The sequence below is a fragment of the Pithys albifrons genome, chromosome 13, assembly GCF_047495875.1.
Source record: "Pithys albifrons albifrons isolate INPA30051 chromosome 13, PitAlb_v1, whole genome shotgun sequence".
Classification (NCBI taxonomy): Eukaryota; Metazoa; Chordata; class Aves; order Passeriformes; family Thamnophilidae; genus Pithys; species Pithys albifrons.
In genome coordinates, this window is record NC_092470.1 from 22,238,546 (window position 1) to 22,252,751 (window position 14,206).

Sequence of the window (14,206 nt, forward strand, 5' to 3'; positions counted from 1 at the left end):
ACCCCGCCTTGCGGACCCCCGGCGACCGAGGTGTCGCCCCTCGTCACGCCCCTCCTTGGGGAGCCCCGGCGGGCATTGGAGGTGGTGGGGGCTGGACTACGATGCAGTTCTTGGACATGTCCGCCAGGCGGCGCCAGCGAGGGAGAAGGGCCGGCGAGGGCGGGATTCGAACCGGCGATTGGGCAGCGGTATGTGCATCGCTACTGCGCACGTGCGGATTAGAGAACTTCGGCGGTACTGCGCAAGCGCGGAGTACAGCGCGCCGTCCCAACTGCGCACGCGCGGAGTACAGAGCGCTGTCGCTGCTGCGCATGCGTGGAGTACAGAGCGCCGTCTCTACTGCGCACGCGCGGAGTACAGCGCGCTGTCTCTACTGCGCACGCGCGGAGTACAGCGGGCCGTCGCTACTGCGCATGCGCGGAGTACAGCGCGCCGTCGCTACTGCGCATGCGCGGAGAACGGAGCGCCCTCTCTACTGCGCACGCGCGGAGTACAGAGCGGTGTCGCTATTGCGCATGCGCGGAGTACAGCGCGCCGTCCCTCCTGTGCTCGCGCGGAGTCCGCCTCTCTGTCTCTCCTGCACGAGGGCCACATTCCGACGTCCGATATGGCGCTATTTTCCCGCACTTGCTGCAGCCGGTGCCGCGGGAGCGCGCGGGGAACATCCCGCCGTTGGTGCGGCTTCTGCAGAGGCGTTCCTGGAGCGCGGCGCCTGCACCATCGCCCGCAGCGCCGCCGCCAAGATCGTGAGTGCCGGGGCCGCGGGGCAGGGGCTGGGCTGGGCTGGGCCTCAGTGGCGCTCCATACACGGATAAATACTCTGCATGCAGCTCGGTGGGTACTTTCCCGTCCTGGGGGTGAGGTGAATCCTGGGCTCCTGTGCTTTTGTCAGCCGAGATGGAAAATTCCTGCACTTGGTTTTGGCAAGTGGCAGTTTCCCAGAATTTTCTTACCTTGTTTGCTTCCTGTGGAACATGTGGACCAGCAGAACTCTCAGGGCTTGTGTTCAGAACAGGCTTGAGGAGAGTGAGTGAGTGAGTGAGTGAGTGAGTGAGTGAGTGAGTGAGTGAGAAGGAGCCACAACGTGTCTTCCTTGTCCTGCACTGCAGGATCAGAATCCTGGTTTAGGTTAGGGATGCTTTTGCACTGGTGCGTGTCTTCGATGGTCAGAGCCAACTTTCTGCTGGGCCACTTAGGAAGAACAGTTGCCTAGAGCTTCATGTTTGCTTTCCTTGCAGCCTGGAGTGTTGGGGGGGATTCCTGAAGCTGATTGCCTTGAAAGCCAGTGATCCCCAAGGCTTTGACCTGCTAAACAGCATCATGGAGCATATGCCCCCCGTGAGTATGAGCTCAAATTGCATTCAAAACTGACTTCTGTGGGCTTTGGTTCTGCAGTGTGCAGTCATGCCAAAGGTTAACACTTCAGGAGCAAAAATGTCACATTTATCAGTTAAAGAGATGGGAACAACTTTATCTGTGTTTTCTGTAAAGTGACAGCACCAGTCAAAGCCCACTGTGAACTGAATAACTGTTCTTTTAAATTTCCAGTGAATCAGTTGACTGGTACAGGAAACAGGTCTTCATTCTGCTATTCCAAAGACTTCCAAGTTCCAAACCAACAAAACTTATCAAAAGTAAGTTCCTTGCTCTGAAAAGCTCCAGTGTGACACGAGTGGTTCAGAGTGTGCAGTTGCACAGATCAGGCATCCTGTACATGGGTGGGACTCTGGTGGCTCCAGGGACTTGCTCCAAATGGTCTGGAGTCAAGGGGGCATAAAGGACAGTGGCCACAGCAGGTGACACTCCATGAACACTGAGGGAATGGAACTAAAGGACTTGTGTAGTTCTCCTCCTTTCCTGGTGTGTGTGATGTCGTTACTTGTCTGAAAGTGTCTCCATTTAATCTCCAGCTAATAGCAACACACTTGCCCTGTCACACAGCACAGCCATTCTGACCACTGCTCTCTGCAGTTTGTGTTCATGCTGGGAAACATTCCATGCTTTTGTGTCATTTTGGCCTTCATGGGAATAAAGTTCTGAGGAAGGGTTTACGTTCCTCTGTCAAAGCTGTGACACATTGTTGAAATCATCCCCAGGCAGATGGCCATGCTGATGAAATTCGTGATGTTATCTCTACACAGATCACACAAGGTCTGTTATTAATCCTTTAAAATCTGCTTGATGCCTCCTGTAGAGGAGCAAGAATTACAGGGTTCTTCCAATGGTGTTCCACCAACCAAATGGAAGTGGTGCTTCCAGCGTTCCACGTTTCAGTGTTGTGGTGCCCGAGAAGATGAGCAGTTTTTAGGCAAACTTTGGAGCAGCAACTTAATGCCCTTCAGTAAAAGGGAACATTTATGAAGGCTGCCCTTCCTGTCTCCTTGTTAGAATGCATTTTGCTGCTGACTCTAAAGCAATTCTCTTGTTTTCATCTGGAGTTTTACTTCATCCTTTTTCTCATTGCTTTCTCGTCTTCATTAACTAGTATGGCACAGGAAATGGGGCATGAGCTCTGCAGGAAGTACTTGGCAGCATACAGCCAAAGGGAGTGTGTTCTGTTGGCTTGGGTTGTATTTCAGGCTGCTGTGCAGTTTTTGCCTTTGAAGCAGGAAAGAGTTGTCTCTCTGGCTGAAATGGCAAAGGAGGTTTGGCGCTAATCTGACTGCCCGGGTGCCTCTCCTTTTGGGGTTCATTTCTGATTTTCTGCCCACAGTTCCTCACGGATAGTTCAAGTTACTGATCTCCTAAGCAGGTCATAAAAGGGAAGGATTGCTGTCTCTGGTTTTTATCCTTTGAAAAAAGTTTGTATGTGCAAAGATCTATGTAAGAGGGCAGCACCTTAACAAATTGTCTTGTGTTCTCTGTTTCCTGGTGCTTTGTGTGGTTTCTCCTTTTCTTTGGTCACCATAGGGTGATAAATCGTTCTGATACTTTTTCTCTAACTGTCATACTAGGATGTTTGAAACGGGCTTGGAGAAAATGATAATTCCTGAAATCCAGAAAGTGTCTTGGACAAGTTGAAAAGCAGATCCGTGCTGTTGGCATCACCAAGACATTAACAGAATGTCCTCCCATGATGGACACTGAGTACCCCAAGCTGTGGTAGGTGCCACAGTTCTTCAGGGTCTGCTGGTGATGCTGTTGGAGGTCTGGAAAGTAGGAGCTTTCACCAGAATAGGCCCCTCCAATAAACTCCTTTGGCATTTCTTCAGGCCCACTGTTGTTGTGAGGCTGAGCTTAAGGCTTTTCATACCTTTTCATTCTTCAGTCCACAAAGGAAAGTTTGTTTTCAAAGCAAATGGCAGAGCTGGTTTGAGATGTGTTTTATGGGGGTAGCCTGGATTTGGCTGAGTAGAGCTCCACTGAAGGGAATTAGGCTACTGTCAGCTTGCATTCCTTCTGGAAAGCTGGGCCCACTTTTGACTTGTAACTGTCATAGTCAGGAGGCCTGAGAATACTCACAACCTGACAGGCTGTAGTGTCTTAGCCTGAAAGTGGAATCTGGGGGAAAGCTCTGGAGATTGAAAGGCAGTCCAGCAGTCTGGGGGCTCAGGTAGCCTGAACTGAATGACAGTAACCGGGTCCAGGACTAGAACTCTTTTTGAATGTACTTAGAGAAAAACTGTAATCTGGAAAAGAATTGCTATTCTTGGGTTTGTATCACAGCAATTTGAGCTGCTAAAAAATGAGGGCATTGCTGATGCTGTTAATATGAGCAGCTGCATTGTGCCTGGAAAGGACCCAGACCCACAGTCCTATTGCAGCTTCCCTGGGACAGGGACAGTGCCAGGAGTTAAGCAAGTCCCTGCAAAGGGGTTCCAGGTAATCTGAGCGTTCTTGTGAATCACAGGCTGTCCTCACCTGTTCACTGTTCCCTTCCCCTCTCCCCCCAGGATTCCTTTGCTGCAGGCCCTCCCTCCTTGGCTTGTTTGAGCTGCCTGAGGATGACACGACCCCTGACAAGGAGCACTTCATTGACACAGAGGATACTCCAGGCTATCAGACTGCATTCTCCCAGCTGGCCTTTGCTGGGAAGAAAGAACATGATCCTGTGGGGCAAATGGTGAACAATCCCAGGATCCAGCTGGCCCAGTCTCTGCACAAACTGTTCACAGCGTGCCCAGGCAGGGTAGGTGGCTTGGGCTCTGCATCCCTGGGCTGCATTCAGCAGAGAAGAAATGCCTCTGTGAGAATGGTCTCTTGCTAAGGTTTGATAATCAGCAAAATGAAGTGTGTTGTAGGCAGAAGGCAAGATCTTGCTGTGTCTTCTTGTTCATTGGAACTTGGCTTTTGTAAGGTTTTCCTGGTAACCTCAGAAAGGCCTTATTTTTCACAGCACTTAGTTTAGCAATCAGCTCAAATATATGCTATTTAAAAGATGAAGATTTATCCACTTGATGGCCTGTAAGTAATGGTTGTCTCCTGTTCAGTTGCGTGGACTTGGGAGATTCAGGCAGTTCATGTAAAATTAGACATTTTGAGTGCACAGTTAACTCTCTTACCCCATAGTGACTGTTTTGACCAATATTTCGGTAAGTAAAGATTGTCTGAGAGATGAGCTGTTTCACCCTCCATAACTGCTGCTCTCAGAGTGTCTGAGCTTGTGCCCTGTGCATGAAGAGCCGTGGCAGTGGCTGAGTGTCCCTGAGCCCTCTGCTGTGTCTGTGCTGCAGGTTCTGTGCATGCTGAGTGTCCCTGAGCCCTCTGCTGTGTCTGTGCTGCAGGTTCTGTGCTTGCTGAGGAGTGTCCTTGAGCCCTCTGCTGTGTCTGTGCTGCAGGTTCTGTGCATGCTGAGTGTCCCTGAGCCCTCTGCTGTGTCTGTGCTGCAGGTTCTGTGCATGCTGAGTGTCCCTGAGCCCTCTGGAGTTACAATCTGGAAAAGGATTGCTTTTCTTGGGTTTCTATCATGGCAATTTGAGCTGATAAAAAAATGAGTGCATTGCTGATGCTGTTATTATCAGTAGCTGCATTGTGCCTGGAGAGGACCCAGACCCACAGTCCTAGTTGTTATGGGTTTGGCCAGATGGGCCTAAATTTAGTTTTTAAAAGTTCAGCTAGGCCTGGGAATTGTCAGCTGACTTGAGCTGGACTGAGCTAGCTAACAGCTGACTTCTTCTGGCCAATAATATTGTATTCCATACCATATTGCATCATCTCAAAAGGGGTAAGAGCTGGTGTGTGGGAGTGGCTTAGGCAGTTGCTTCACAGCTGTGGTCCCAGCAAGACACTCTGCTGTCCCAGGAGGGATGGGGAGGCCCAAGCCCGGAGTACCAGCTTACCATCATGTTATCTTAGGGAAGTAAAATGTTTGTTCTTAGCTTTTCTCTCTGCTTAAGTCTGTCTCTGAAGAATTGACTTCTCTAGAATGATTTGTAGTTGAAATGGTAGAATTTGTGTTTACTGGGAAGTGGGAAATTATTTCTTGTTATACATAACTTGTGTAAGTGTGTGTTATATTGTAGTTTCCTCTTAATTTTCTCTTTTCTGTGTAAATACATGTAGTTAGTTCCAGCATAAACCTGCTTTTGAGGTTTTTTCTTTTCTCTCTCTCTTCTTTTTTTCCCTTGGCTGGTTGGGGGGAGGAGGAACCCTCTTCACTCTGTCCTGGACAGTTGGCGTTTTGCCAGCTCAACCCAGGACACTAGTGCAGCTTCCCTGGAACAGGGACAGTGCCAGGAGTTAAGCAAGTCTCTGCAAAGGGGTTCCAGGTAATCTGAGCATTCTTGTGAAGCACAGGCTGTCCTCACCTGTTCACTGTTCCTCTCCCCTCTCCCCCCAGGATTCCTTTGCTGCAGGCCCTCCCTCCTTGGCCTCTTCGAGCTGCCTGAGGATGGCATGACACAACCCCTGACAAGGAGCGCTTCACTGACAGAGAGGATACTCCAGGCTATCAGACTGCATTCTCTCAGCAGGATCAGCCCTAAACTACCCCACGGTACCCCTGAACCCTCAATGGAAATACCCAGCACCTGAACAGAAACCCAAGTCCTTATTTATTTACAGAGGCGAAATGATTGGTAATTGCTTATGATCTGTGGAGAATTTCCTTTGGAACGATCAGAGAGTTGTATCAAGGCAGAGCGTTTCTTTTGGTTCTTTTTCTTGTGGTTTGTAATTTCCTTTCAGGCTTGAATGAGTTTTTGTGCTCCTGTTAGAAAAGCAGCATGATTTTACCTTCCTGTTTTGGGGGGCTTTGTTTGTTTCCATTGTTATCCCTGTTAAATCAGGCCTCCTGTGAATAGCCTGCGTTGTCCTACAGGACTGCTTTGTGTATGGATCAGAGAGAGAGAAGGGAACTGACTTTTCCTTCTCTTGAATTTTTCCAAGCACAAGTGGGACATCATCTTACTACTCCCCAAAGCACTGCAGGGATGTGGGAGTAGTTTAGTGCTGGTTCAGTTCTCTGGGAAATAACCACGTTGCAGAGGTTTAAGAATCAGTAACAATTGTATTGTCTTTTAAATGCTAGGGTCTTTTAAATGCTGGGTCCTGCAGTCCCGGCATGATGAGGGAAAGAGGAACTTGAGTTCTTCTGAGAAACCTTCTGTTATTCCTTGTGCAGTCTTTTTTTCCTGTTCTATGAGTCACGGCTCACTCTCTCTCTAACAAAATCTGTTAGAGAGTTAGACTGCGCTTTAGAATTTGGGTCTGTTCCCTACAAAGTTTTGCAACGTCCGAAGGAGTGGAGCGCTGACTGCTGTCAGCAAAGCTGATTTGTTAATACTCTGTCAGATTTCCCTCAGCTTTGGGCAGGAAAGGCAAGGGTTTGGGTCAGGAATTGTGAAAGCAGCGCCTGTGTGCCTGTTGCTTCTTGTGTGTGTGTGGCAGGGCTGGGACAAGGGCTCGTGCAGGAACCTCCAGAGCCAGGAGGAACAGCAGCAATTTGTGGAGAAAGAAAACTCCAGGTGTTAAGTGCTGCCAAATTTGTTCTTGCCTTATCCTGTGCTCTGTAATCAGTAACAGGTGACGTGCAGAAATGTCCTAGGGCCAGGGGAGAGCTGAGCTCGGTGCGGGTGCTGCACAGGGCACAGACGCAGGGGTGGAGTGGGAGTCTTTGGGACTTCTCAGAGGGAAGGGAGGGCTGGATGTGTCAGAGGGAGCCATTGACTTGTGCTCACTTGAACACACTTGTGCAGGTCCCTGGGATCCAGTGTAAAGTGCAGGTGTCCTCGTGTTCAGGGGTGAAGGGTCTGAGAGGGACTGTACTTCCTGTGACTTTGCAGGGCACCAGGAATGAGAGGAACTGTGATGTCCGAGGTGTGTCCCGTCCAGTCGTTTTTCCCTCTGGGAACATAGAGCCTGTGGGCGGAGCTGTGAGTGTTTGGATGAGCAGCGCAGGGCCCGGAGAGCTGGGAATTCCAGGTGCTGATAGAACCGTTGCCTCTGGTGGCTTTAGTTTGTGCCTGTGAGAGCTGGGACTGGGGCTGGAGAGCTGTTGTTGGGAAGAAAGGATGGAGTAAATTTGCTCCATGAATGTGTAAAGAAGGACTGAGTAGCAGGGAAGGGGAGTATTTCTAAACTGTATCAATATTCCCCCCAGATTCAGCACGGAGCAGTGATAAGGACGGTTGGATTTGGTCCGGGCCTGCCAGGATCAGCCCTAAACAACCCCACGAGACTCCTGAACCTTCAATGGACACGTCCAGCACCTGAACAGAAACCCAAGTCCTTATTTATTTACAGAGGCGAAATGATTGGTAATTGCTTATGATCTGTGGAGAATTTCCTTTGGAATGATCAGAGAGTTGTATCATGGCAGAGTGTTTCTTTTGGTTTTTTTTTCTTGTGGTTTGTAATTTCCTCTCAGGCTTGAATGAGTTTTTTGTGCTCCTGTTAGAAAAGCAGCATGATTTTACTTTCCCATTCTGGGGGCCTTGGTTCCCATTTTTATCCCTGTTGAATTATGCCTTCTGTGAATAGTCTGTGTTGTCCTACATGACTGGTTTGGTTATGGGTCAGCGAGGGAAAAGGGAACTGACTTTTCCTTCTCTTGAATTTTTCCAAGCACAAGTGGGACATCATCTTGCTACTCCCCAAAGTGCTGCAGGCACATGGAAGCAGCTCAGTGCTGGCCCAGTTCTCTGGGAAATAACCACGTTGCAGAAGTTAAAGTATTAATAACAACTCCTATTGTCTTTTAAATGCCAGAGTTGGATGGTGCAGTCCCGGCATGAGGGAAAGAGGAATTTGAGTTCTTTGTGAGAAACCTTCTGTTATTCCTTGTGCAGTCTTTTTTTCCTGTTCTATGAGTCACGGCTCACTCTCTCTCTCACAAAATCTGTTAGAGAGTTAGACTGCGGTTTAGAATTTGGGTCTGTTCCCTACAAACTTTTGCAACGTCCAAAGGACCGGAGCACTGACTGCTGTCAGCAAAGCTGATTTGTTAATACTCTGTCAGGTTTCCCTCAGCTTTGGGCAGGAAAGGCAAGGGTTTGGGTCAGGAATTGTGAAAGTAATGCCCGTGTTGCTCATGTGTGTCTGTGATAGGGCTGGAAGAAGGGCTCGTGCAGGAACCTCCAGAGCCAGGAGGAACAGCAGCGATTTGTTGAGAAAGAAAATTCCAGGTGGTAAGTGCTGCCAAATTTGTTCTTGCCTTATCCTGTGCTCTGTGATCAGTAACAGGTGACGTGCAGAAATGTCTTGGGGACCTTGGAAAATCTTCTCTGGTCTGCTCAAAAGTGGGAAAATCCCCCTGGAAAAAATTTACCTCCAAATAAGGCCTGAATATCTCAGGAGGTTTGACCTGGGAGAAAGGAGCTGTGGAAGAAAACCACCCTAAAAAGAGGCAATTGGCATTGTAAGGTTTTCCAGCAAATAAGGACAGAGAGGAGGGAAGTGTCTTCCAATTAATAATGATTTGACGGCTGTAGGAATGATTTTTGGATGTTTTATAGTCCCTTTTTATTCCTGCAATGACTTTGAAATTACTGCTTTAAAAAGCACCTAAATTTGAGAATTTGAATTTGAGAGGAAATGGTGCAAAATAAATGCAGGGAGAGAGTGTGGAATCGTGCTGGAATCCCAGAGTGGGCTGGGTTGGGATGGGAGGGAGCTTTAGGCAGTGAGGTGGTGTGTAGTTGGCATTTATTTCTGTTTCAGTAATTGCGTTTCCCCTTACAGCGTGTGATTTTAACCCTTGCTTGGCACGACGGTTGCAGTGGAAGAAAGGAAAGGAAGCCCAGAGCCTAGAGTGGGATGCCTCAGGCCTCTGCCAGGCGCAGAGGTCGCTGCTGGGTGGTGCGCAGGGGAAAGCGCTGCTCTAGAGAAAGAGACGATCCCCGACTGGGAGAGTGCTGGACTGCAATGCAATTCTCGGCCGTGTCCGCCAGGCGGCGCCGGCGAGACCGAGGGAGCGGCCGAGGCCGGGATTCGAACCGGAGTTTGGACAGAGGCATCTGCGCTCCAGGCGGGCGCCTTGACCGCTCGGCCAGCGGGGCGGGGGCGTGGCCAGCGGGCGCGGCAGACGGCGCCGCCCTGCACGGCCTGTAATGGTAATGATAATGGAGTCAAAAGAATCAAATAAATTAAAAAAAAATGAGGAAAACGACATGAAAAATAGATGAGCGTGGGAAGCCTCGGTGGAACCCAGAAGGTTTTGAGGCGCCTCGTTTTATTTTGCAGGCTTTGTAAAACAAAAAATACAGGAGGCTGTGCAATCCAAATCCATGAAAAAAAGAATTCCCTGTAGATCCCTGGAGCTGTTTTGCGGCGTTCCGGGGTTCCGGGGCATGGTGGGAGACTCTGGGGGCCTCCTAGGGGTGTTGGGGGTTCTTGTGGGTTCCTGTTGGACCCTGGAGGTACCTGGAAGTCTTGGGGTGTCGTTTTAAGTCCCTGGGAGAACCGTGGCGGTCCCCGGGAGGTGCTGGGTGTCCCCAGGTCTCCGGGGCCGGCAGAGTCCAGCTGTGCTCTGCAGAGAAGAAATGGAGAGCTGGGGGAGACCAGAGCAACTTGGAATGTGAAGCTGCCCTGGGGGTGTCATTTGCAGGGCCCGCCGCCTCCAGCCCCCCTCGCTACCCGGGGCATCGGGCCAGGGCCGCGCCGCGGAGGCTGCGGGGCCGCTCAGCCCGCCTGTGGCGGGGGGGCGGAGGGGCGGAGGGGCGGGGGTCGTGCCGGGAGCGGGCAAGGAGGGGAGGCGGGAGGCGGTGCAGGCCCCGTCGCGGGTCGAGCGGGACCGGCGAGCGCGGAGACGGGAGGGAGGGCGCGGAGGTGCCGGCAGCGCCCGGCGGGTCCACATTGGCTGCCGCGGAAGCCACAGCGCTTGCCGATTAATAGCAACGACGCTGGAACGGCCTGCAAGTCGGGAGTACGGCCCCCCATTAGCGTCGTCTCGCCCGTGGCTAGCTCCCCCTCCCCACCAGGGTCGCGGCAACCCATTGGAGGGCGTGCCTGTCAGTCTTCAGGCGGCTCCCCCGCGCGGGTAGCCCCGCCTCTCCGCCGGCGACATGACATCCCATTGGCGGGAACGCCTGTCAGTCTTCGCCGACTCCCGCCCGCAGCTAGCCCCACCTCTCCGCTGGAGGAACGGTATTCTATTGGGGGCCCCGCCTGTCAGTCTCGTCGGGTCCAGCCCTCAGCTATCTCCGCCTCCCCGCCGGCAGAACGGCACCCCATTGGCGGGCGCGCCTGTCATTGTTACGCAGCTCCCGCCCGGGGCTAGCCCCGCCTCCCCGCCGGAAGAACGGCATCCTATTGGCGGGCTCCACAAACATCCTATTGGCGGGCTCCACAAAGCTCCTATTGGCTGGCTCCACAAACAAAGATCCTATTGGCGGACTCCACAATCCTACTTAGACCACTCCAGAAACATAAATGGCATTCATTATGCAAATGCCCACAACTAACCTAAAAAAAGTAGGGCACATGTGAAAATAGCTCTTAACCCAAGGCTGCTATAGCTGCCCCATGCCTCGGACCCAAGATCAAGTGACTATTGTATAGATGAATAAATCAACAGATTTTCTCCAGTGTTTTCTTTTTTATTTACCTTTAATTTCTATGCTTTTTGAAAACAATATTCTTACATGGTATTTAGTCGAGAGTGCAACCTTTGACTATTTACTATAATATAAATGCTTCAAGAGTTTTTCACCTTTATTCTTCTTCACATTTTTAGCCACAGTAACCTAAGGCACGCGACCAGAAAACCAACCAAAAAACCTCAGAAAAGAACCCAGCAGCAAAATCCTCCAACCCAAATCTTGAACCCATAACAGAAGTGAATGATTTTTATTTTTAAGATGCTGCCTATAAGTACACAATTTCCATTTAAACAAAGATCAAGGCTTTAAAGTTCAAGAAACTTTACATATGTACATAAATTACACATCAGGAATGCCAGGCTCGGAGACCTGGGGACCCCCAGCGCATCCCGGGGACCGCCAGGATCTTCCAGCGTCCTACAGAAACCCCCACATCCCCAGGGACCCAGTGACACACAACAGGAGTCCAAGAGAAACCAAGGAAGGAAGCCTGAAGCTCCAAGGTCCGCCAATCGCTGCTCGTGGCCGCGCCGGGCCCACCAATCACGGACCGCCTTTCTCCGCTCCGTCCAATGATAGCCCGCCTTTTCAATCCGGTACGATCTCGGCAAGCTCTGCCCAGTGCATCGCGGCCCGGCCCCTCAGCCTGGCCTCGCCCTGCTACTCTCCTCAGGCGCAGCTCCTGCAGCCGCGGCTTCGCTGCCGCAGGCTCGGCAGATGCTGTTGGGGCCAGGGAAGGGCGAGTGGAAGCTCACCAGGTTATCTCCCGGTGGGAATTGTCCCGGGAGAACGCAGGAAGGGCGGGGAGCAGAGGAGATCGCCCCCGAAAAGGCGGCGGCGGCAGCCGCGGGGTTGGAAGAACCAGCGCGCTTGGGGAAAGAGAGTCAGGGCAGGGACGGGCGGGCCGGGATTGGCTGGGCTGGGGCACGCAGGCGTGGGCGTGGCCTCCGCGGGTATAAAAACCGTGCGAGGGCACGTATTTGCCGCAATTCGGCGCGGAGGCGGCAGACAGCGGTGGGTCCACGCTGAGCGTCGGTGAGGGAGCGCCGCGGTCTGGGGGAGGGGAGCCGGAGTGGGTCCGCCGCAAAACCTTGGGGGGGGGGAGGGGGAGGGCGGCGGCAGTGGAGCGGAGCGCATCTCCTGCGGTTGCCGGGCGCGGCCGCGGCGAGGGCGGCGGGCCGCGGCGCGGGCGGCGAGGGCCGCGGCGCGGGCGGCGAGGGCGGCGGGCCGCGGGCCGCGGCGCGGCGAGGGCGGCGGGCCGCGGGCCGCGGCGCGGCGAGGGCGGCGGGCCGCGGGCCGCGGCGCGGCGAGGGCGGCGGGCCGCGGGCCGCGGCGCGGCGAGGGCGGCGGGCCGCGGGCCGCGGCGCGGCGAGGGCGGCGGGCCGCGGGCCGCGGCGCGGCGAGGGCGGCGGGCCGCGGGCCGCGGCGCGGCGAGGGCGGCGGGCCGCGGGCCGCGGCGCGGCGAGGGCGGCGGGCCGCGGGCCGCGGCGCGGCGAGGGCGGCGGGCCGCGGGCCGCGGCGCGGCGAGGGCGGCGGGCCGGGGCCGCGGCGCGGCTCGGCGAGGGCGGCGAGGGCGGCGGGCCGGGGCCGCGGCTCGGCGAGGGCGGCGGGCCGGGGCCGCGGCGCGGCTCGGCGAGGGCGGCGAGGGCGGCGGGCCGGGGCCGCGGCGCGGCTCGGCGAGGGCGGCGAGGGCGGCGGGCCGGGGCCGCGGCGCGGCGCGGGCCCCGAGGGTGGCGGGCCGGAGGCGGGGCCAGTCTCCCGCGGGTGCTGGGCTGCCCTCCAGGGAGCGTTGGGTCGGAGTTCACTGTGGCTGCTAATTCAGAGTGCGATGGGGTGGGCTCCTAGCTCCTACTAATGCAAGGTACGCCGGGCTGAGGCCGTGTGGCTGCCAATGCAGGGAGTGCTGAAGAGGAGCCTAGTGCAGGTGGTGTCCCAGGGAAGCAGCGCGGCTTGCTTTGTCGAAGCTGCCAATGCCCGGGGATGCTCCCCCAAAGGAAAAGGATAGATGGGATGATGTCATTCTGGGGATTTCGTGTTTAGAGTAATATTACAAATGATGTCAATAAAGGCGTTTCATTTTATTATAATTTACCTTCAAATGTTATTTGATTTTTTTCTCCTTTAGTTATTTATCTGGTGTTGTGTGGAGCTGTGTGACAGCTCCTAGAGATAGTTAAGTGATGATAAACTCTGACTTGTGCTTTTGTCAACAGTCCCGGGCTGCAGAGGGAGTCGGAATCGGCTTTTATCCGGAGGCAGTGAGAACTTGAGGAAGTGGAGCTGAGGCAGCAGAGCTGATGGAGCTGTAAAGATGGTAGGAGAAACCAGAGCCGGAGCAAAAAGGAAGATCTTGCCATGGGAACCTGGAGCTGGAGCTGAGAGAGAAGACGTGGCAGTGAAATAAAGCTTGTGGGTATAGAGCTGTAATCACTAAGGGGCTCCTCGTGGCGCTAGTGCCACAGATGAGGAGAGCAAAACTGGTATAGGGACTATGGAGATGAGTTTGGGACAGGAGGGCTGAGGTACAATTCACTGGGGCGCTGGGAGTGTGTCTGTGGATGTCGCAAAGTATCTGCATGTGGTCCAGGGTTGGTGTGGGGTAGGGATTTTAGGCACTGGGTGGTGGGTATTAGGGCTTGTGGGACTAGAGTAATAAGTGCAGGTCTGGGATTGGGAGGGGGGGGGGGATAGAAAAGGTGCTAGAGCCGGAGCAAAAACGAAGATCTTGCCCTGGGAACCTGGAGCCGCTTTGCCTGACTGAGAAGAAGAGCTGGAGCTGAGAGAAGATGTGGCAGTGAAATAAAGCTTGTGGGTATAGAGCTGTAATCACTGAGGGGCTCCTGGTGGCACTAATGCCACAGATGAGGAGGGCAAAACTGGTATAGGGACTATGAAGATGACTTTGGGACGGGAGGGCTGAGGTACAATTCACTGGGGTGCTGGGAGTGTGTCTGTGGCAAAGCATCTGCATGTGGTCCAGGGTTGGTGTGGGGTAGGGATTTTAGGCACTGGGTGGTGGGTATTAGGACTTGTGGGACTAGAGTAATAAGTGCAGGTCTGGGATTGGGAGGGGGGTGGAATAGAAAAGGTGCCACAGCCGGAGCAAAAAGGAAGATCTTGCCCTGGGAACCTGGAGCCGCTTTGCCTGACTGAGAAGAAGAGCTGAGCTGAGAGAAGATGTGGCAGTGAAATAAAGCTTGTGGGTATAGAGCTGTAATCACTGAGGG

The 14,206-nt window shown here is 53.5% G+C and overlaps 3 long non-coding RNA genes across 5 annotated transcripts; all 3 read left to right on the forward strand.

The window, feature by feature from the left end:
- The first annotated feature begins 1,535 nt into the window (after window positions 1–1,535).
- On the forward strand, window positions 1,536–4,379 carry LOC139678013 (uncharacterized). 2 transcript variants are annotated; one of them, XR_011698950.1, is made up of 3 exons: window positions 1,536–1,634; window positions 2,955–3,102; window positions 3,894–4,379. It is a non-coding gene; the product is annotated as an uncharacterized lncRNA (long non-coding RNA). The 2 variants fall into 2 exon arrangements; XR_011698949.1 differs by lacking the exon at window positions 3,894–4,379 and having other exon boundaries at window positions 2,955–3,211.
- A 467-nt stretch (window positions 4,380–4,846) lies between these two features.
- On the forward strand, window positions 4,847–9,337 carry LOC139677951 (uncharacterized). 2 transcript variants are annotated; one of them, XR_011698938.1, is made up of 4 exons: window positions 4,847–6,017; window positions 7,541–7,697; window positions 8,488–8,567; window positions 9,121–9,337. It is a non-coding gene; the product is annotated as an uncharacterized lncRNA (long non-coding RNA). The 2 variants fall into 2 exon arrangements; XR_011698937.1 differs by lacking the exon at window positions 4,847–6,017 and having other exon boundaries at window positions 7,418–7,697.
- Window positions 9,338–11,973: 2,636 nt separating this feature from the next.
- On the forward strand, window positions 11,974–13,406 carry LOC139677995 (uncharacterized). The gene is made up of 2 exons (XR_011698946.1): window positions 11,974–12,014; window positions 13,193–13,406. It is a non-coding gene; the product is annotated as an uncharacterized lncRNA (long non-coding RNA).
- The last annotated feature ends 800 nt before the right edge of the window (window positions 13,407–14,206 follow it).